The 20,269-nt window shown below is 54.4% G+C and overlaps 1 protein-coding gene across 2 annotated transcripts in view; it reads right to left on the reverse strand.

The window, feature by feature from the left end:
* The window catches only part of SERPINE2 (serpin family E member 2), a 57,264-nt gene extending 46,171 nt beyond the window's left edge, over positions 1–11,093 (reverse strand). Inside the window, exon 1 of one of the 2 annotated variants that reach the window (XM_025441730.3) lies at positions 10,941–11,093. The gene's annotated coding sequence lies outside the window, so the exon portion shown is untranslated. Of the gene's footprint in view, positions 1–3,954; positions 4,106–10,940 lie in introns of those variants that run through there. The other variant, XM_025441731.3, reaches the window with a different exon arrangement.
* Positions 11,094–20,269: the final 9,176 nt, after the last annotated feature.

A 20,269-nucleotide genomic window follows, 5' to 3' on the forward strand; every position in this document is an offset into this window, starting at 1 on the left:
TCAGTCAGGATGATGGAGCTGCTCCAGGGGAGGAAGAGCTTATCACCATGGTATGTGATGGTAATAAAAGGCTAAGCAACTGGGAGGTATCTTTGACAATTGCATTGAAATCCTCTATAGAAAATGTACCCCCTTATTGCTTCCACCCACGACAGTGTCCCAGGGTTCTTGAACCATTAAAGTGTCACAGAGTCGTGAAAGTGGCCATCTGGAACTGTTAAAGAATCACAGATACGCCCTTTCGGTGGAAATACAGAAGATCCTCCAAGGCAGCTTATTTTGTGGATACCGCCGTGTGCCTCTGAGCACCTGGTGGAAAAAGTAGCTCGTAAGCCAAATGCACCCAGACACAAGAGGGCTGCCACTCTGAAGTCCTGTGTGGGCACAGGTGTGGCGAGAGGTACATCTTGGGGAATGTCTTTGCTCTCTGAGAGTAACTCTTTTCAAGAAGAAGAGAAAAGGAGAACGAATCAATGGCTCGGCGGGGATGGATGGTGACAGTCCCCACGTCAGCGGGGCGCTCTGGGGGCTAATCAAGGGTGGATGACAGGTGATGGCAGTTCTGGCGGCTGTGTCTGGACTCAGTGATGGGAGAGGTGACAAGTAACAGGAGCAGTGACCCGACTTCCCAACCTGCCTCAGCCCTGACCCTGCCACGTGATTTAAGTCACTATTGGCCTTCTCCCTGCTGAGCCACGGGGACGATGCTGCTGTGTCTACGGGGAATGCAGCATCCTCATCAGCTCCATTCTCCAGCTTCAGAAATGAAGCCCAGAGAGGAAAGTCTTTCATGGGCATAAAAATACTAACTGGAGAGCTGGGGTTTAAGCCCAGGGTTCTCAGAGTCCCCAGCTCTCCGCGCCCCGCAGCGCGGCCCTGCTTTGCTGCTCCACCCGCCGCCCCGTCCCGGCCCCACGCAGGCCGTGTTTCCGAACGAGCGAGGCGGCGGCGGAGGCACACAGACCTGGAGGGGCTACCCCGGGGTGGCAGCCCCCGCAGGGTGCTCTGCACAGCCCGGCCTCCGCTTCCTCGCCTGCCAGCTAGCACCAATCTCTACCTTCCCAGGATGGCTGAGATTCAATAAGGTGATGAATAAAATGTGCCTGATACTCCTTGACATACTGGTGATCCACGCTCTTTCATTTCCTTTCTTCTTCTCGGGCTCCTTTGCATCAGGTACCGTGGAAAGGACCCAGGAGGATAAGATGCGCGTGCGCACACACACACACACACACACTCCTCGAGGGTTCCTGACGGGGCAGACAAGACACCCGGAATGACAACACAAGGTAGAGAGTAAGATAAAAAGCAAGATTTTGCCATTGTACATGTAAAAAAATACATGCTTCTCTGACCCAAAAGAAATTTTAAAGCTATTGAGTAACCCACATGCATAGAAACAACTCTGCGTTCAGTACTTGCCGAATTCATTCACCGTTACATTCCTGAGTCACCACCACGCTGCACGAGGACAGGAAGGCTGTGAACACCCGGCACCACTGGCCAGTCCTCCAAATTGCTATTTTAATTAACTGTCATCAAGAGATGAACACGTTTGGCGTAAGATATGAGTCTATCAGTACATTAATTTCAAAGGGTGACAATCCCCACCTTTAGGGAGAGGAAGCTCCCCTGATCATCGCGTCATCGCACAGGCCAGTGTCCCTGGTGGCCCCTCGCCCGCCGTCTGGCCACAGGGCCGGTGCGGGCACACGCGGAGAGCTCAATAAAACCCCAAACACCTGCTTGCCAGTAAAATCCTAAAACCTCCTATTAATGGCGGCAGAAAACACTGCTTCCTATCTGGGGAAGTCCACCGAGGCTGTGCCAGCAGGTGGAGAACTCTGCCGGGCACCGAGGGGCCCAAATCATCATTCCTCGACCGTCTGTTGACAGTAGAGTCGGTGTGTGTCTGAAATGATTATTTCTGCGTGCTTGGATATTAACGGCCCTCATGGGACACAGGACATTCTCACAGCCCCAAAAGCAAGAACAAGATGAGAAGACTCTGGCGACCACACTCGCAAAGACCAAAATATTAAACCAAATAGATTTTTTTTCTGCTGCAGAGACATTTATTAATTCCTCAAAACTAACACATGTAGGGATCCCTGGGTGGCGCAGCAGTTTGGCGCCTGCCTTTGGCCCAGGGCGCGATCCTGGAGACCCGGGATCGAATCCCACGTCGGACTCCAGGTGCATGGAGCCTGCTTCTCCCTCTGCCTGTGTCTCTGCCTCTCTCTCTCTCTCTCTCTCTCTCTCTCTCTCTCTGTGACTATCATAAAAAAAAAAAAAAAAAAAAACTAACACATATATATAAAAAAACCACCTGGGACGCCTGGGGGGCTCAGCGGTTGAGGCACCTGCCTTAGACTCAGGACGTGACCCCGGGGTCCCGGGATCGAGTCCCGCATCGGATCCCCGCAGGGAGCCTGCTTCTCCCTCTGCCTGGGTCTCTGCCTCTCTCTCTGGGTCTCTCGTGAATAAATACATAAAATCTTAAAAAAAATAAATAAATCAGCTGCCCGAGAAAGGCCGCCTGGTCACACAGCGGAGACGGGAGCTTATTCCGCGCACCGGCCACCCTTCGCTCCGAGCCGTCCCGGGGGGGCTGGAAGCCCGCAGAAGGGACAGACGTCCTGCCCACCGACAGTGCTACAGTGGAACCAGGCCCGCGAACATGCAGAGCAAGTCACTTATTTACCACAACAAAGACACGGTGCAATCACGAGTCCCCGAGGACAGCGACAAGCAGAACCCCGTGGCCACGTCGGGCCCCGGACGTCGGCCCCACTCTAGCCCCTGGCTCAGCACCTCAAGTGTACGCTCCGCCTCATCCTCCCAAGCATAAGACCCGGTTACCTTCCCGCCCAACCCACAAAGAAAGAAGCCAAGGCTCTGAGAAGTCTAGTAACCTCCGGCCCTCGAGCCGTGGCCGGCAGCAGCTCGCCGGAGCAGTCCATCGGCGTCCAGGCCTACTCTGAACCTCACTGTGCAAGGGGGACAAATTTTGAAAAAAGGCAACTATTTTTTAAAAAAAAAGAGCTATAAGGGGTCCCTGGGAGGCTCCATTGGTTAAGTGCCCGACTCTTGATTTCAGCTCAGGTCACGATCTCAGGGTCATGAGATCGAGCCTACCGTGCTGGGCATGGAGCATCCCTGGGCACGTGCTCTTCCTCTCAAAAAAGAAATAAAAACTATTAAAGCAAAAGTTAAGTCTCAAACAGTGTTCTAAGTCTCCACACATTTGTGAAGTTCACTTTGGTATTTTTTTCAAAGATTTATTTATTTATTTGAGAGAGAGAGAGAGAGAGAGAGAGAGAGAGAGAGAGAGAAAACAGTGGGGGCCGCGGGGAGGGAGAGAGCATCCTCAGGCAGACTCCACACCGTGCACAGAGCCCCATGTGGGGCTTGATCCCAGGACCCCAAGACCATGACCCCAGCTGAAATCAGGAGTCGCCACTCAACCAACTCAGCCTCCCGGGTGTCCCCTCAATTACTCATCTTTTCAAAGTCACGTCACACTTGTTGTTTGGTTATGCTGACTTGTATCCAGCTCGGCCTAAGTTAGTTAGTTATTCCCTCCAACTCTGGGTAAATGCACCCTACCTTTTCAACCCAAAGGTCAGTACTGATTTTAGAGTTTGAGTCCTAGAAAAAAAAAACGAAAAACAAAAAACAAGTGTCTAAGGAATAAACTGGGCAGGGAGTGTTGGGCTTGGGGAGCAACAGGCTTAAAAATATTCCCTCCAAAAGAATGCAAAAATATTAGCCTCCTTCCACCTCGTGAGCTTTGTTGTTACTGAAGGATATTGAGCCGCCCAGTGAGAAGGTGGTCTTTTGGAAGGAGGCACTGGTTTGACAAGAACTTATTTTTGGAAAGTCATAAATATTGATGAGATATAAATCTCTGAAAATTCATGGTACCAGCTCACAGTTTGCACATTTACACACCTGGCTTCAGGCTCTGGCCCTGACACATCCAGGTGGTCTGTATGACCACAGAAACTTCGGCGGCTGTGCGCTCCTCTTTCCCAACTGAGCGAAGGGATGGTATGACCATCTGTCCTACACGCGGGGAGGAGGCTCCAGGAGACAACAGAGAGCCGCTGTCAACTGAAAGCAACTGAAAACACGGGCAGTTGGGGTAACCTGTCCAGCACACCCCTCTCAATACTCTTTCCCCTCCCCACCAGACCACAGGTTTGGACATGTGACTCAGGCTCCGGCCAATCACAGTATCCCATTCCCCTTACCACAGCCACCGGTCCAGGGAAGAGCACATGACACCAAAATGCGCCAATCAGAGTGCCATCCTAGGACTTTTCCAACTGGAACTGGCAGGAAGCACCTCCTTGCTCTTGGGTCATTAGACTGTTGGGAGGTAAGCCTGAAGCTACCTGCGGCCTGGCCCCTGAGAGGATGAAGACCACCTGCAAAGAGATGAGAGCCCTACAGGCCCAAGTCTCTGGTTTCAGTCCCCTCCAGGGCCAGAGGCAATCCCACCATCTCAGGGTCTGCAGTGCACGTCACGAGGTTCCCCCTGGCACCCCATCTTTTTGAGTCACTTAACTGTGATTTGGGCTTTCTGCCCTTGTAAACGGAAGATGAGGCAGTAGTTAATAGCTCATGTAATCTGAACAGTGACCAAATCCTCAAGATGGTTTCTTCCCAAGTGGATTCCTTATTTCAAGAATGAAAAAATAAATTTAGTAGAAGCAGCAAGCTCGGCCATTATTTAAATAGCATTTTCTCAAAAGAAAGGAAGAAAAGTCTATTTTCATTCGCAGTCACCTTAGTCACTTCCAAGTGGGCTTCATATTTGGTGTTAAACGCTCTCATGTACCCACACCCACTTTCAAGATTTGGTCCATGAAAACTCAGGCAGAAACAAGTGGTTATTTTCTCTGTAGCTATATTAGTTGGCACTAAACAGAAAGGAAAAGTGGGGAGGGGGGGGAGAAAGCGTTGATACTATTTTTGGTATGCTCTTAGGAGAAATTCCCCAGGTTACCAGAGTCTCACTGCAGCAAGTGGGGGAGGGCATTACAAAAATAAAACAAAGTACATTTACCAAGATTTGCCATTGCAACAAGAAATCCTTTCTGTCTTTTCATAGGATTTTTTTCCCCTTTTATATTAAAATCTCCTTCACATTATCTTTCTCCCGAGAATTAACTAATAAAAATAGAAAGGCATGGTGGGTTCCAGCTCTTGAATTATCCCTCCTGAAGCAAAGGGCAAAGTCTGAGGCCAACCTGAAGCAAGAGTATGTGGTGTTCTTGGGCTGATCTTGAACTGGGGCATCCACCCCAACCTTTGAAGGAATTCAAGGATGAAACAGGGGACATGTTTGTCAAAATGCAGGGATGGAATTGCAAAGAGAACTGCTTAGACTCGGTGTACGTCCCCATGCACAAAAAAGAGCCCCAGAAAGAACGCCAACTTCTCTGGACTGGGCTTACATCCAGACCTAGAAACCTAACAGCAGAATAAGGGGAGAATCATTGTGTAAATAGACTTGCCCTGTTGGGTGAGAGGCAGCATTTCTCAAAAGAGAAATTAAATCATACTACTCTTTCAGTGTTCTGAGATAAACTGTGAACTTACAGATAAAAAACTAACCTAAAAATGTAGTTTATTTGACTCTACTCCACATCTAAGGATATTTTTTTCTTTAACCCAACATTGATTTTCAGATCAGACATGCAATCCACTTGTGAGGAACGATGGTTTTGGAAAGAGAAGACAGGCACGTTCATAGGTGGAGATGGTCATTTACAAAGGGTCAAATACAGGGGATCCAATGTCTTTAACATTTTTATAAATGCCTTTAAGTGGGGATACAGACTAAATCTTCATGTTGGCCCTCAATGCTATTTCTGAGAACTAAAGAGTCAAGCTGAATGATTTCACAGATTTAAAGGAGAGACGAAGGGAGGGATTAAGGGTTTCATGTAGATAAATAATGCATTTAAGAAAAAATTTCATCTAGATCTGATCTTTATGAGAAAGCTGGACCAAGAAGGAAAATAAGTCAAGATGTTATAGGTTATTTTGTTTTGCTTAAATTTTAATTAATTAATTAATTAATTAATTAATGAGAGAGAGAGAGAGAAGCAAAGAGAGAAGGACAAGCAGACTCCTCACTGTGTGCAGAGCCCAACACGGGGTTCGATCTCACAACCCTGAGATCAGGACCTGACCCGCAATCAAGAGTCAGACGCTTAACCAACTGAGTCACCCAGGTGTCTCAGGTCGCGGTTTTTTTTTTTTTTTTTTTTAATGACATCGTTGATTTCATCACACCCATTGTGCAGACAAAAAAAATTAAGTTCTAGATGATTAACTATACAAATCAGCCCAGACTCTCGTCCATCCTAGGGCTCTTTCCATCAAATTTGACTAAAGATATTAGTTAAAAAATGACCAAGGCAAAAAATAAATTTTAAAAAATTATTTTTAAAAGCCAGCAAGTGGGTACACATATCACCATCATTGGAAGGGTTCATAGAAGTAAGCCAGAGAGAGCTCTCCTACCTTGACAAAGGCACAACATACGAAGTCTGGCCCAGCCAGTGGATCTCAAGGAAGACAGAACCAAGCCAAAAGAGGTTCAGATGAGGCTAACGAAGAACATAGGGACAGGAGTACTTCTGGGTCAGACTTTGGCTTTTTTCTAAGTAACGTTCTATCTCAAAAGACATGACTGATCCAAACTATTTTTATTTTTTAATTTAATTTAATTTAATTCATTTTTTTACCGTGAAGATATATATCTGCTGTAGAAGTACCAGAACAGGAGTGGCGGTCCTGGGGGTGGGAAGCTCCCCTCCAAGCCCACAAGTCAAGCACACTTTCATAAAGTGTGTGGTAAACTTAAAAAACCCGTAAGTGCGGTGGTTCCGTTCAGATACCCATGAAACGCCTCGGGTGATGCACCACCGCGAGTGTGAGCGCCGGGGCGGGCCGGGCGCACAGGTGTGCACACGTGCCCACGTGGGGCGCGGCTCGGGACCTCGGGGAACCTTCGCGACGGATGACGCTGGACCCGAGCCTTGCAAGGGGGGGACGCCAGCCAGGCACTGGGCAGTGACGGAGGAAGAGTTCTAGGCAGGGGCCCGGCACCGCGGCCGGGGCAGGAGGTGGGCAGGGGCGCAGGGCGCGGGCGCAGGGCGGTGGACTGTGCGGGCAGGACGCCGGGCCGCTGGCCCACGAGCCGCACCACTGCCGCAAGGTGCCCGTCTGAAGGCGGAGGAGGCCGGCCCTCCCGCGTCCGCAGTGACCTGGGGGTCCACACGGTGACCTGGGGGTCCACACAGTGACCTGAGGCCCACAGTGACCCTGGGATCCGCACAGTGACCTGGGGGTCCACAGTGACTTGGGGTCCACACAGTGATCCTGGGGTCCGCACAGTGACCTGGGGTCCACACAGTGACCTGGGGGTCTGCCTAGTGACCTGGAGGTCCACACAGTGACCTGGGGGTCCACACAGTGACATGGGGGTCCACCCAGTGACCTGGAGGTCCACACAGTGACATGGGGGTCCACACAGTGACCCTGGGGTCCACACAGTAACCTGGGGATCCACACAGTGACCTGAGGAGCGACCCAGCCTTGGCAGTTGTGGCCTCCCTACCGTGGACTCCACCCTGGAGGCTGGGGAGGTCTGCAGAGATGTGGCGAGCGGCAGACGCTGCTCCACGCAGGCGGAGGTCACCCGGGGACTACGCGACCACCGCTGTCCTCACAGGTCAGGGAGCGCTGAGGCCCTGGGCACACACTCCTAAGGGTTTGCCCCAGAGGCAAGAGGGAGGCGGAGAGACAGGAGCTGACGTGGATCTGCCCCCCGAGGAAGGTCCCCGCAGGCACCAGGGATTCACGGGCCTCTGATGGCCCCCCGGCCGAGGGGTGCTAACTCAGAAGCCCATGAGGGCCGGGAAGCTTCTGGAAACAGGACCACAGGTCCAGGGAGAACCAGGAAGCCAGCACCCTGGGCGCTGGAAACTCCACACCAGCCACGTGCTGCCACGTGGGAACGGGGGCATCATGTTCCAGGTCTCCTGATTTTTAAGAGAAGTTATAAATCCAAGCGATATTTTGATATATCTAGTATTCACTTTTGCATACTTTTTCAGGCCAACAACACATCCGTCAACCGGAAATGGCACACTGGCTACCACTTGGCTGGTCCCGGCCTCTGAGGCAGGGCAGGGCCGCAGTGACTGCGGCAGGGGGCCGTGATTTCACAGCCTGCAGAGGCAGCAGGACTTGGGGCTGCGTGAGGGGAAGGCTGGAGGGTCGAGCCTCACCGGAGGCTTTCTGCTCTAATACCCTCACGACTGGTAGAGCCGCCACCAAAGAAAACAAACAAAAAGAGCGGCCAACCCTGGCCAATGATGAAATGGGTATGGGGTGGACGGTGAGAACTCAAACCAGTCAGTCCTGGCCTCCCTGCAGGTTTTCCACCTACAAGGCATGGATGGATAAGCCCCCTAGACTGTAGGTACTCGCTTGGAGCCACCAATCTGGGACTCACCTTGTACTGGGGGCAGTTGAGACTTGGGGAATGTGCTTCACCCAGTGACTCTTCACAGTGCAAAACGGGGATCAGGCCAGAGCCCTGGGTAGCCCCCAGGGGTACTGGAGAGGCAATGGGGGCAGAGTGAAAACCAGGGGGACATGGCAGCTAGGAAAGAGGGAGAAAGGATCAGAATGGAAGGAAATGCCCAGTGCCACAGGGAAGTCTAGAGAGAATCTGCAGGATCACTGTGCAGGAATTGTGGGGCCTTCTACTTTGGGGAGCCTCTGGCCAGCTTACAGGGAGCGGAGAAGGCAGCAGAGAACGAGGGGAAATGTTAACTCATTTGAGAAGCCCATGAGCCACGTGGTCACTGAAAAGGAGGTGGGGATGCAGGGGCAAGGGAGATTAGGGCATTCTAAAAATAGTTAAATTAGGGAAGCGTTCTCGGGGAGACACTAGGCAGTGCCAAAGGGAGGTCTTCTCTCTAATCTTCCCTAAGTTCCCTGCCCCGGTTTGATTTTTCTTCTATCATTCTACCCTATTCATGTTACCATGGCACAATTATGTTTTGCTGTTTGCCTGTGTCCTCCCACAAGAACGACAGTTCCAAGATAGCAAGGATCTGCTATACTTATTACACTTTGGGGCCACTCAAAGCGCCTGGACACGGTAGTGCTGAAGAAGAGGTCTGGGAGGAGGGGGTAAATTTGGAAAAGTTTGTAGGAGGGAAACAGGGTAGGACCTGGAAAGACTTCAACTCAATGGCCCCTCCTGTTCAAGTGGAGTGGGCCTTGAAGTCACCTGTCAAACAGGAAGGAGGGAAGGGAAGAGGTCTCCTGCGCTGAGGAAGAGCTGCAGGGGGAGCACCAGTTTGCAGCCTGGAAGGCAGGAGCTGGTGGCCGAGACGCTGGCGTTTCTGATTTCAGAAGATGAGCCTCTCTGAGCCAGGGCGAGACCTGGATGGAGTTAGAGGACTCGGTTGCTAAAGTGGGTGGAGGTCACTGGATTTGAGATGGTCAAGGAAATGGGAATAGACCCCCATGTGGCCTTCGGGACCAGAGCGGGGAGCAAAAGCCCAGGAGCCAGAGTCCCTGAAGGAGAATGACTGGCTGGCAGAGGATGGCCACGCGCAGGGGTCGGTGGGACACGGCCCATTTCCAACCCTAGGACCTCAATCTCTCCCTGGTATCTATTCACCCGTGTGCAGAACTTAAGAACTAATGTCCTCTGGAGACTGAGTCGTTTTTGTTCTTTTAAAACCACACTAAAATATGTGAAGTTCATAGGAGGCAGGGGTTTTCTGCGTAGATTCATTTTTGTTTAGAATTAAGGGATGGATGACATCTTTATGACTTTCAGTAATTGCCGCACACTACACTGTTTTTCGAACACCGTTTCTATCTAAAATCAAAACTGGGGGGGGGGGGTTGAAAAGGTCCTCGGATTATTTAGGCTAACACCTTCATTTGCATAGCCGGAGAGAATTTTTGCTGAAGTGCTGCAAACAGCAATCATGACTGATGTAGATACGCAGACAGCCTTGAAAGTACCCCCGGCTTTTGAAGCGTGCTTTAGACCTACAAAATAGCAATGCTTACGTCTCTTCCAGGTTCTCTCCGTTCAACTTTGGATATAAAATCTCCGAAGTACAGAACCATCACGTAAATCGCTCCTGAACAGTTCAGAGGAGCGAACTGCTTGCTGGCTTGAAAGAGGCAGCGGAGCCTTCCAACACCGTTCGAGGTGGAGGCTAAATGGAAGAAGGTTCTCTGCAAAGGGGTCAGGGCAGGGCACGGCAGCCTGTGCGATCTCTCCAGGGAGACACCCGGGAAGATTATTTTCCGTCCTTTGGAGGCACCGAAGCCTCCGGCAGCGCCTCGCACAGCACCTGGAGGTGGAGCGCTGCCTTATGTAACGGCCGCCCTGTCCCATCCGCACCCGGGGCCCCCCCCGCGCCCACCGGGCCCGCCAGGTGAAGGCGGCGGCATCGCGCCCGCACAGGCCGGGGCCCCGCCCGGAGAAGGACCCCGCAGGGCCCCGCAGGACTCGGGGTCCCCGGCTTAGGCGCGCACCCAGGTCCCGGCGCCCGAGCGCCCCCCGCGGCTCCCGCGTCCCCTGGGGCGGGCGCACCCCCTGGGCGGCCCGGGTCCCCCGCTCGCGCTCCCCGCGGGCCGGACACCGGGCACCGAGCACCGGGCACCGAGCACCGGGCACCGGGCACCGAGCCGGGCGGCCCGAGGGGCTCAGAAAGTTGCTCCGCCTCGACGTGGCCGCCCGGGCCCGCTCGCCCCGCAGCCCGCAGCCCGCAGCCCGCAGCCCGCAGCCCCGCAAGGTCGCCGGGCGGGCGGCGCGCACAGCCCCGGGGCCGCGCCCCTCCCGCCCCTCCCGCCCCCCGGGTGCCCGCGGTCGTGCTCACCAGCCCGGCTCGGGATCCCGCGGCGGGGGGCAGGGCCGAGGCGCCGGGCAGGTCGCGGGGCGGGAGGCGGCGGCGCCCGCACTGGCCGCGCAGCCGAGCAGCCGAGCAGCCGAGCAGCGGCGTCCTCAGCGCCAGGAGCGCGGCCGCGCCGGGGGCTTTATCGCCGCGCCCGCCCCGCCCCGCCCCCGCCTCCCGCCGCCCGCCTCCCGCCTCCCGCCGCCCCCGGCCCCGGCCCGCCCCGCCCCGCCTTCCCGCCGCCGCCTTTGTGTGGCAGCCGGACGCCGCCGCCCCGCGCCCCGCGCCCCCTCGCCCGCCGCGGCCGCCGCGGACGCCCCCGGGAGCTCCACGCCGCGGGGGGCCAGGGACGCGCGGGCAGACGAGCCGGGCCGCACGTGGCCGCGGGGGGCGGGGGCCTGGAGGGGGACCCCGCGGGGGGAGGGGGGACCCCGCGGAGGGGGCGGAGACCCGGCCTGGGGGGACCCTGCGGGGGAGGGAGGGGGAGACCCGGCCTGGAGGGACCCCCCCTGGGAGGGGGCGGGAGACCCCGCCTGGAGGGACCCGGCCTGGAGGGACCCCGCGGGGAGGGGAGGGACCCAGCCTGGAGGGACCCTGCGGGGGGGGGAATCCAGCCTGGAGGGACCCCGCGGTGGGGGAGACCCGGCCTGGAGGGACCCTGCGGGGCGGGGGGGAACCCGGCCTGGGGGGACCCCGTGGAAGGGGAGAGGGACCCAGCCTGGAGGGACCCCACGGGGTAGGGAGAGGGACCCAGCCTGGATGGACCCCGCGAGGGTCCGGGTGTGGGGGGCCTGGAGGGACCCCGTGTGCGGGGGGAAGGGACCCAGCCTGGAGGGACCCCGTGGGGGGGGATCTCACTGGGGAGGGGGGCACCCAGCCTGGAGGGACCCAGCCTGGAGGGACACCCCCCCCCCCCCGGGAGGGATCCAGCCTGGAGGGACCCCGCAGGGGAGGAGGGGACCCAGCGGGAGGGACCGGGCCGCAGGGTGGGCACCCAGCCTGGAGGGACCCCGCCCCCAGGAGGAACCCAGCCGGGAGGGACCCCGGGGCTCGCGGCACGGCCTTGGGACGCTGGCGGGTCGTCCTGGCTGCCCCCTGGGGGAGATGCGGGGCGAGGGGGGCCCGGGAAGGGGGATGGGGGATAACGGCGCGGGTCCTGGCCCGGGAGGGGCGACCGCACCCCTGGAGACGCTTCATAGGGTTGGCGGGTCGCCTGTAGGGAATCTAGAAATCTGGGTTGGTGGCTGCGGTGACAGCGCGGCACCCGCAGGGTCCTGAGAACACCGTCCTACCGTCGGTTCCTGCGGGTCCTGCGGCTGCTGGGACCTTGGGCGTGGGAGGCGCAGACCCGGGGGCGGGCAGTGTCACCCTGGGGCTCTGGGCTCCGTCACCCCATCCCCTCTGGGCAGCCCTCCCTTCGTCCACTTGGGTGTGTGGGGCGCGACTTTAACGACCTCACTGATGGTGCCCCGGGCCAGAGCCCCCTGCAGCAGGCCCGGCCCACCTGCCAGAAGCAGATGAAGATAGTGGCATCCGGGCACTAGAGCACCTCGGCTGACCTACAGTTGGTGTGTAGGCGGCCGTGCTAGACGGGGTGTGCGTGTGTTGGGGTGAAGGAGTCACTTTGAAAAGTGTAAAATCTGGGCCAGCCGGAGGGTATTCACAGCCTCTCCTGTGGGGAAGCCTGCTCTGGGAGGGTTGGCTCTTCAAATAAAAAGGAAGCACTGTCCACAAAAAAGAAAACCTGTTTCATTATTTTACACTCGTGCCTAATATTCATATTTCATCACAGGGCAAGATATAAATGCTTCTTCCTTGCTGTTCACGCTGCCTAAGGTGCTCCCCTCCTTACCTCCTTACCCCCCGCCCCCCACATCCTAAGACTGCCTCCTACAGTCCGGGCACAGCTGCAACATCACCTTCTCCAGGGAACCTTCCCTGACCACTTGAGCAGAAGTCACATCCAACTTTCTCCAACTTACGGCTTTCTTCATCATTTGAATTTTTTTCTTTTTTTATTTTTCTTGGCTGGTTCTCTTCCACCCTTCCTCATTTAGAAAATGTACTTGCAGAAAACCGGGAAGAGAAACCAGTTCACCTTGGTTTTCTACTCACTCCGTCCCTAGTGCCGAGAGCCAACAGGGCACACAGTAGTTGCTCCATAAATCTTTGTTGACTGGTGGGTGAACAAGGGCCGGGTGACTCTTGACATGGTAAGTGTTGCTGTGGGGACAGTGTTAGGGTTTCCTCTAGCCTGGTGTGTGTGTGTGTGTGTGTGTGTGTGTGTGTGTGGGTGTGTGTATGTGGCTGGACCTGGCAGGGATCAAGTGGAGGGGGAAGCCAAAGCCCCAAAACCCAGAGGTGTCTGAGATGCTGGGAGGAGGAGCCTCTTCCAGATGCAAGGGAGTCATTCAGGGAACTAGTGGATGGAGAGATAAATTAGAACCAGAAAGTGTGGGTAGAACCCAGTTAGGAAACCCTGCCTGGTTCCCTGCACCCATTTCCATCTGAATCAATTTTTTAAAAAATTTTTATTGATTTATGATAGTCACACACACAGAGAGAGAGAGAGAGAGAGAGAGAGAGGCAGAGACACAGGCAGAGGGAGAAGCAGGCTCCATGCACCGGGAGCCCGACGTGGGATTCAATCCCGGGTCTCCAGGATCGTGCCCTGGGCCAAAGGCAGGCGCCAAACCGCTGCGCCACCCAGGGATCCCCTGAATCAATTTTTTTAACTGAAAATTTTATTGGGATGGTTGTAGGTTCTCAGGCGGTTGTAAGAAATAACACAGAGGCTCCTGGTGTACTTCGGCCGGTTTTCCCTAATAGTAACGTCTTGCAAAAACTATTACATGATATCCCAACCGGAAGGTTAACATTGACATACATTGAGGTGTATGTCAAACCCTTTTGTTAATTTTTTGCAGTTTAAAATCTTGAGTGACGTTGCTCTAGGATTTTGAAGGGATGCACAACTGCTATTTTAAAGGATTCCAATCTCTTGTTTTCACGGAGCCAACACTTTTTTTTTTTTTTTTTTTTTTTTTTTTTTAGGGGGAACATGTTTTATTTTCCCAATTAGGGCGTAATTAGGGTCCGGATTCTTCAGCTATAAAGGATAGTCAGATGTCTTTGGGACTTAACCTCTTTTGCTTACATTTTCACGACTGCCGTGCACCTCCCCGTTCTACCCAGTACTGTCGAAGGAACGTTTTCAGCAATACTGTACGTGACTTGTCAATTCTGAAATCAGACAGGATGCAGTGTTAACTAATCTGCTAAACTAAGCCCAACCGCGACTGTGCCTTTCTCTCCCCACGGCCATCGGATGGGACTGCCAATGAGTGTGTCCCAAAGGGAAGTGAGTCAAGACAAAGACCCATTCTGCCGCGAGGCTACGCGGGGAATACCAACTACGCCCGTTGCAGCGTGTGCACGGCCGGGCTCGGCGGGCCTTCCCGATGCCAGCCGGCGGGTACAGAAGCAATGGCCTAAGCTTTCCGTGACATTCAAGTGACCAGGCACTTTGACACCCATCATTAGGGGCTGCCCCAAGCAGCCTGGCCCTACCTCCGTTGGTGCCCATGACCGGCCATGCTTCTCACATCTGACCCTCTTTGAAGGGTCTTTCTCATACACGCATGCTTGGAAAGCGTATTTCCTTCCTGTCTCCGCCTGGGTCTTATCTGAGAATTCCCGATGACCCTCCTACCTGCCTCTTCCTTCACGGTTCACAGGCACCGCAGAACTTCATCTTGTCCCTCAGACGGCATGGCTTGCCTTCATCCTCAGATAGAGCTTCAGATTGTGTATTCCTTAAAAAAAATTTCAAAAAGTGACCTGGAGTTTAGCCAGCTCCAGCCAGTCTCGGAGTTTGGCTTTGTGTCCATAAGCCACAGTGGAGAGAAACGCACGAAATGCCCAAACAGAATAAAACAAATGATCTATTTAGTCTCGTTTCCTCTCTTGGAAGAGATCCAGCGTTGAGTGCTTTGGAGGAAGATGAAAATCCCCCTGCCCCGCCCCCCACTGCTCCCCCTACACCCAAACAGTATGACCTTGTATTTAAGGGAGAACTGTCCTCACTTCCCAATGGGCAATGGTGTTTTGTCTGGAAGAGTGACCAATGTCACGATAGTAAGATAACAGTGGTCCCTCCTCCGCTACCTAACCCCGATTTAAAACACATTATGCCACAAGACTACTTGTTACACAACCTGATGGATGTAAATGTTGTTATGTGAGATTGTTTCAACTGGGGGAGAGGAGGAGACTGGGTATAACAGTTCACTTAGACAATTAGTTGCTGGGACTGTTGCATCAGTGTGATTTTGTGTTTTAAGCTTACAAAGGACATTTGTCTTTTCATCTTCCTTACTGGGAAATAAATCCAATTTATTCTAAATAAATCCAATCTTCTCTTTCTGTAACTTCTGAAACAGCTGAAACCAGAGCATCTATTCACACTTTCCCATGGTCACTACTTTTCACAGGAGCCTTAGAGAAAACACATCCGCAAGTGCCGCGCTATCATTCTGGCTCCTTCTGTTTGGCCACATAGGGCGGAAAGCCCTGGGTGCTGAGCATCACTGCCGTGCTGCCTCCTGCAACCCCCAGCCGGGGTCTTCTCTTCACCAGCCAACAGCGGTCGCCCTCCGCCCCCCGCCAGCCCTGCTGGCTGGGGCTGCCTCCTTGCCGGTTGCTGCAGCTTCTCCGGGACTCCTTAGCGTCTTCTCTCCCAGTTTCGTAGCCAGCCTTTCTCTACCCCGCGGACCCCGCACCCCCACCCCGTGCGCTGCTCTGCTGGCTTCCCGCCCGGTCCTCTCCCCTGCATACTCCCGCAATGGGCTGAACATTGCCCGGTGGTGGCCACGCAGCATCCACCGCCCCCCCCCCCCCGCCCCCCTGGCCACTTGAGAGCCAAATCTGGTTTCACTTGGAAGGTCCTCTCTCCTGCCGTAGGTGCCACCAGGCCAGGAATGGGAGACGGGGTGTCCTTGCTCCGTTTAGCCAAGCCGTGGGTGCGTGGCCAAGCCCGGGGGATCCCCTCCAGGATTCCGAATCCCGAGGAGTGGGGAAGGTCCTTGGAGGCCACACCTCAGCCTGACGCCGTGGTTCTTCTTCCCACCCGGGCTCAGGGCCTGTTGTGGCTCCTGCCCCTTCCGGGTGCAGGTCCCCAGCAGACTCTTAATTTCTTTGAGCCTTTTCTACTTTTAGCCAGATTTGGTGTCTTCTGCTTGCAGCCGGGGACCCCTAGCTGACCTGTTCTAGATGCGCGTAGCCTTGCTTCGGTGGGAGTGAATTCCAAGCCTGTATCTCGGTGACCTGGGCCTCCGTGCCCGCGTCCTACTGTGCGTCTCCGAGGGCCTGGCAGACGCTTCCACCTGGTGCTCGGCTGTCACCTCCACCTAGTCTGGAGCCAGGGTGCTCCTGCGGCCCCCAAGCGGTTCTCCCCTAGGCGCCCCAGAGGGGGTCGGCCTCCCTGGTCACTGAAGCCAGAAAGTGGGAATGAGACTGACGCCTCCTCTTCCCTTCGTTCACGCATCTCCAGCATTCCCTGGGTTCTAGGAATAGTTTTCCCCCTCAAAACGACTCTTATTCTTCCGTCCCTCCTTTTTTAAAAAGACTAATTTTGACCCTTCTCACTTGATACCTGGACCCCTCCGACAGCACCTTGCCACTCCCTCAGCTTCCAGAATCGACCCACCGTTGCCAGCTTCGATCGGGCCACCTTGACTTAATTCCCCGTCTATCCCTAGGTCCAAATTCCATGGCTTAGGCAATCTTCTGTCCAGGCCATGGTCACACTTCTGTGATGACACTACCTGCGTTCAAATTCTCTTCCCACCACTCTGTGATTTTTTTTCTATTTTTAAAAAGATTTTATTTATTTATTCATGAGAGACCCAGGGAGAGGCAGAGACACAGGCAGAGGGAGAAGCAGGCTCCATGCAGGGAGCCCGACGTGGGACTTGATCCGGGGTCCTGGGATCACACCCTGGGCCGACGCTCTGCAGCTGAACCCCGGGCACCCCAACATAGATTTAGGTGAGGCTTAAGTAGCTAATCCACGAAATGGGTTCAGCTAAGTGCTCAATAACCAGTTATTATGACAAAAACTGTCCACAACGTAACTCCGACACGCCCGCTGGCCTTATTTTCCCACTTCTCTCAGGTCGCCCTAAGGGTTTTCTCATCAGAATCGCTCACGTACTTTCCTCCTGCTGCACCCACTCGAGCCGTCGCCCTGCGCCGTCGCCCTGCTCCCGTCCCAGCGGCACCGCCATCTCCTCCGGCTCCGCACACCAGCCCACCTCCAGTCTGTGGAGTAACCAAGTGGTTCGGCCACGGTTCTAGGGTTGGCCGGGCACGGTTCAGCTGGATGGCTCGTCTCTGACTGTCCAGGGTCGTCCTGGTCACCCCACTCGTGCAGCTGCAGGATCCAAGGTGGCCTTGGCCTGGGACGGACGCGCAGCCGGCTGCTGGGACCCTGCCACCCCTCTCCCCCACGCTCTTCCCTCCTGAGCCTTGCCCCCGGTCATGCTTCCGACGGAGGGGTCCCCTCGCACAGGTCCCCAACAGTCTGACTCCCAGAGGGCAAGCCCGGGGGTTGCGATTACCGCGAATGCAGGTTGCAGCCTCGGATTTGGACACCCTGTGGGGTCGCGGCAGGCCAGGCAGCTGCCTCACACCGAAGGAGGTGGAGCCGGCTCCTTGCGGCCTATGTCTGATGAGATAGGACAGGTCGGGGCTTGGGTAACAGATATCTGTTCTCTCAAAGTTCCGGGGGCACAAACCCCAGACCAGGTACCGTGAGACTTCTGTTCTGGTCATGTAGGTGGCTGCCTTCCTGCTGTGTGCTCGCCTGCTCTCTGAGAGAGAGACCGAGAGAGGGGCAGAGAGACAGAGAGAGAGAGGGAGAGAGACAGAGAGACAGAGAGAGAGGCAGAGAGACAGAGAGAGAGGCAGAGAGACAGAGAGAGAGAGGAGAGAGATGGATCCTTTGTTTCTCTTCCTCTTCTTATGAAGACACCAGCTCTATCAGATTAGAGCCCCACACTTACGTCGTCCTTTAGCGTCAGTTACCTCCTTGAAAGACCCTGTCTCTCAACAGTCACTGGGGGTTCGGGCTCCAGCGTATGAGGTCTGCAGGGACACAATTTAGTTCACAGCAGGAGGAGTGGGACAGTCCCACGTCAAACGTGCATGCAGGATGGAAGGGATGGCTGTGCCCCCCCTTGGACATCACCCACCACCCTTGCCTGCCAGCGACATAATCTCCATCCTTCACAGTTTCCCCCTCTGGGCCTAGCCGGTTCTGATGTGTCCTTGCTCAGCGCTTCTGCGGCTCTAAGTGTGGGTTGCTTACTTCACATGACCACATCCTGCCGTGGATGTAAGCATTTGGTTTAGGCTCTAACCACAAGGCCACGGCCATAGTTTTTTTTATCTTTAAGTTCTCATGCAGCACTTGGCACACAGAAAGCCATTGTAGATGTTTGTTGAGTGAATAAACAACACACATAATTTTACCGTTCCAAAAACTGAGGGCCACCGGCAGACTGGGTAAGGTCCGGCAGTTGGGTGGTTTGCAGGTTGTTCACCACTTCTTTGCTGTTCTCAGTCTTCTCACTTTTCCCGTTCTTCAAACCATTGCCTGTGGGAAGAACCCAGAGGTCTCAAGGCCTGGGCTTTGGTCCCAGTTCCTCCCCCTGTTTATTGTGATCCTGGGCAAGGCATTTGATTTGTCTGCACCTCAGTTTCTCCAAGTCTACTAGAAGAATGACCATACCTTCTTCGGGTTGTGAGAAAGGAATATGACAACTTAGTGTTATGTTAATAGTAAGTGTTACTATTATAAGTATTTTGAGAAATCTGAAGGATTCCACAGACATGATTGCCTGTGTTATTCTGGTGGGGCCATCCCAGCAAAATGCCACAGACTGGGTGGCTTAAAGGAAAGAAAGTTACTTTCTCCCTATCCTGGAGGCTGGAGATTCCAGGTCAGGGGGCCAGCACGGTCAGTTCTGTTAAGACTTTCCCCTTCAGGAGTACCTGGGGGGCTCACGTGGTTGAGCATCTGATTCTTGGTTTTAGCTCAAGTCATGGATCTCAAGGTTGTGAGATTGAGCCCCACACTGGGCTTCAAGCGGGGCATGGAGCCTGCTTAAGATTCTGTGTCTCTCCCTCGGTCACTCCTTACCCCCATCTCTCCCTCTAAAAAAAAAAAAAAAAAAAGACGACTCTCCCATTGGGGTTTGCAGATGGCCTACTCCTGGGTGTGCTCACATGGTCTCTTTGTACATATACAGAAAGCCAGAGAAAGAGAGCTCTGTGTCTCTTCTTACAGGGACACTAATCCAATTAGATGAGGGCCCCACCCTCATGACCTGATTTAACCTTAATTTCTTCCAGAAAGGCCCTATCTCCAATTTCTGTCTCATCGGGGTTGGAGCTACAACAGATGCGTTCAGGGGAAGGGCGGGTAACAAACGTGCAGCCCATAGCATCTCTGTTGTTAACTCTGAAGCACACGATGGCCCTTCATCAGCCTTGCTTGGTTCCAGCTGGTTCCGTGCCACACCAGCACCTCCCGCGTGCAGTCTCTGGCGGCTGGCACCTGGCAGAGATCAATAAATGATAGTATCTGTTACTGTTTCCCCAGATGTTGGAGGAGGGGCAAGCGAAGCTAAGTGTTCTGTGATTAAACAGAGGAAGGGGTCTGTTCTTTTAGGTCCCCACCTTTACGCCGGGTTAGAGAGCTTTCTGAGAACTATGCTGGTTGTCTCCGAACGCCCAGGAAGACCCCCGAATCCTCGAATCCCACTCAGACTGATGGCTGGGTGGGATAACCAGCCTTTAAAACTCTAAAGAATAGCTTCTGAGGAGAAAAGAAAAACAAAATTCATTTTTAAAAATTGCAGGCTGCCGAACCAGCTCCGCGGCTGCTCACAGGGCAGGAGCGGACATGCACTGCATCTTGCACCACAGCAAAGCACTTCTCACCCTTCCGGGCCGCCAGCCTCCCACTTCGGGGAAGGACCCTGAGTCTCCTCTCCCTCATCTGCTTCCACTTATCACCTCTCCTCATGCACCATTTTAGATGTAATGAGGATAATGATGCCTTCATCTCTGTGAGACCCTGAGGACAGACTCGTTCTTTTTTTCTTTCTTTCTTTTGTTTTCTAAGTAGGCTCCATACCAGTGTGGACCCCAACATGTGGCTTGAATGCAAAACCCTGAGATCAAGGGGAGCCTGGGTGGCCCAGTTGGTTAAGCGTCCAACTCTTGATTTCAGCTCAGGTCGTGGTCTC

The sequence above is a fragment of the Canis lupus genome, chromosome 37 (genome assembly GCF_003254725.2).
Source record: "Canis lupus dingo isolate Sandy chromosome 37, ASM325472v2, whole genome shotgun sequence".
Lineage (NCBI taxonomy): Eukaryota > Metazoa > Chordata > Mammalia > Carnivora > Canidae > Canis > Canis lupus.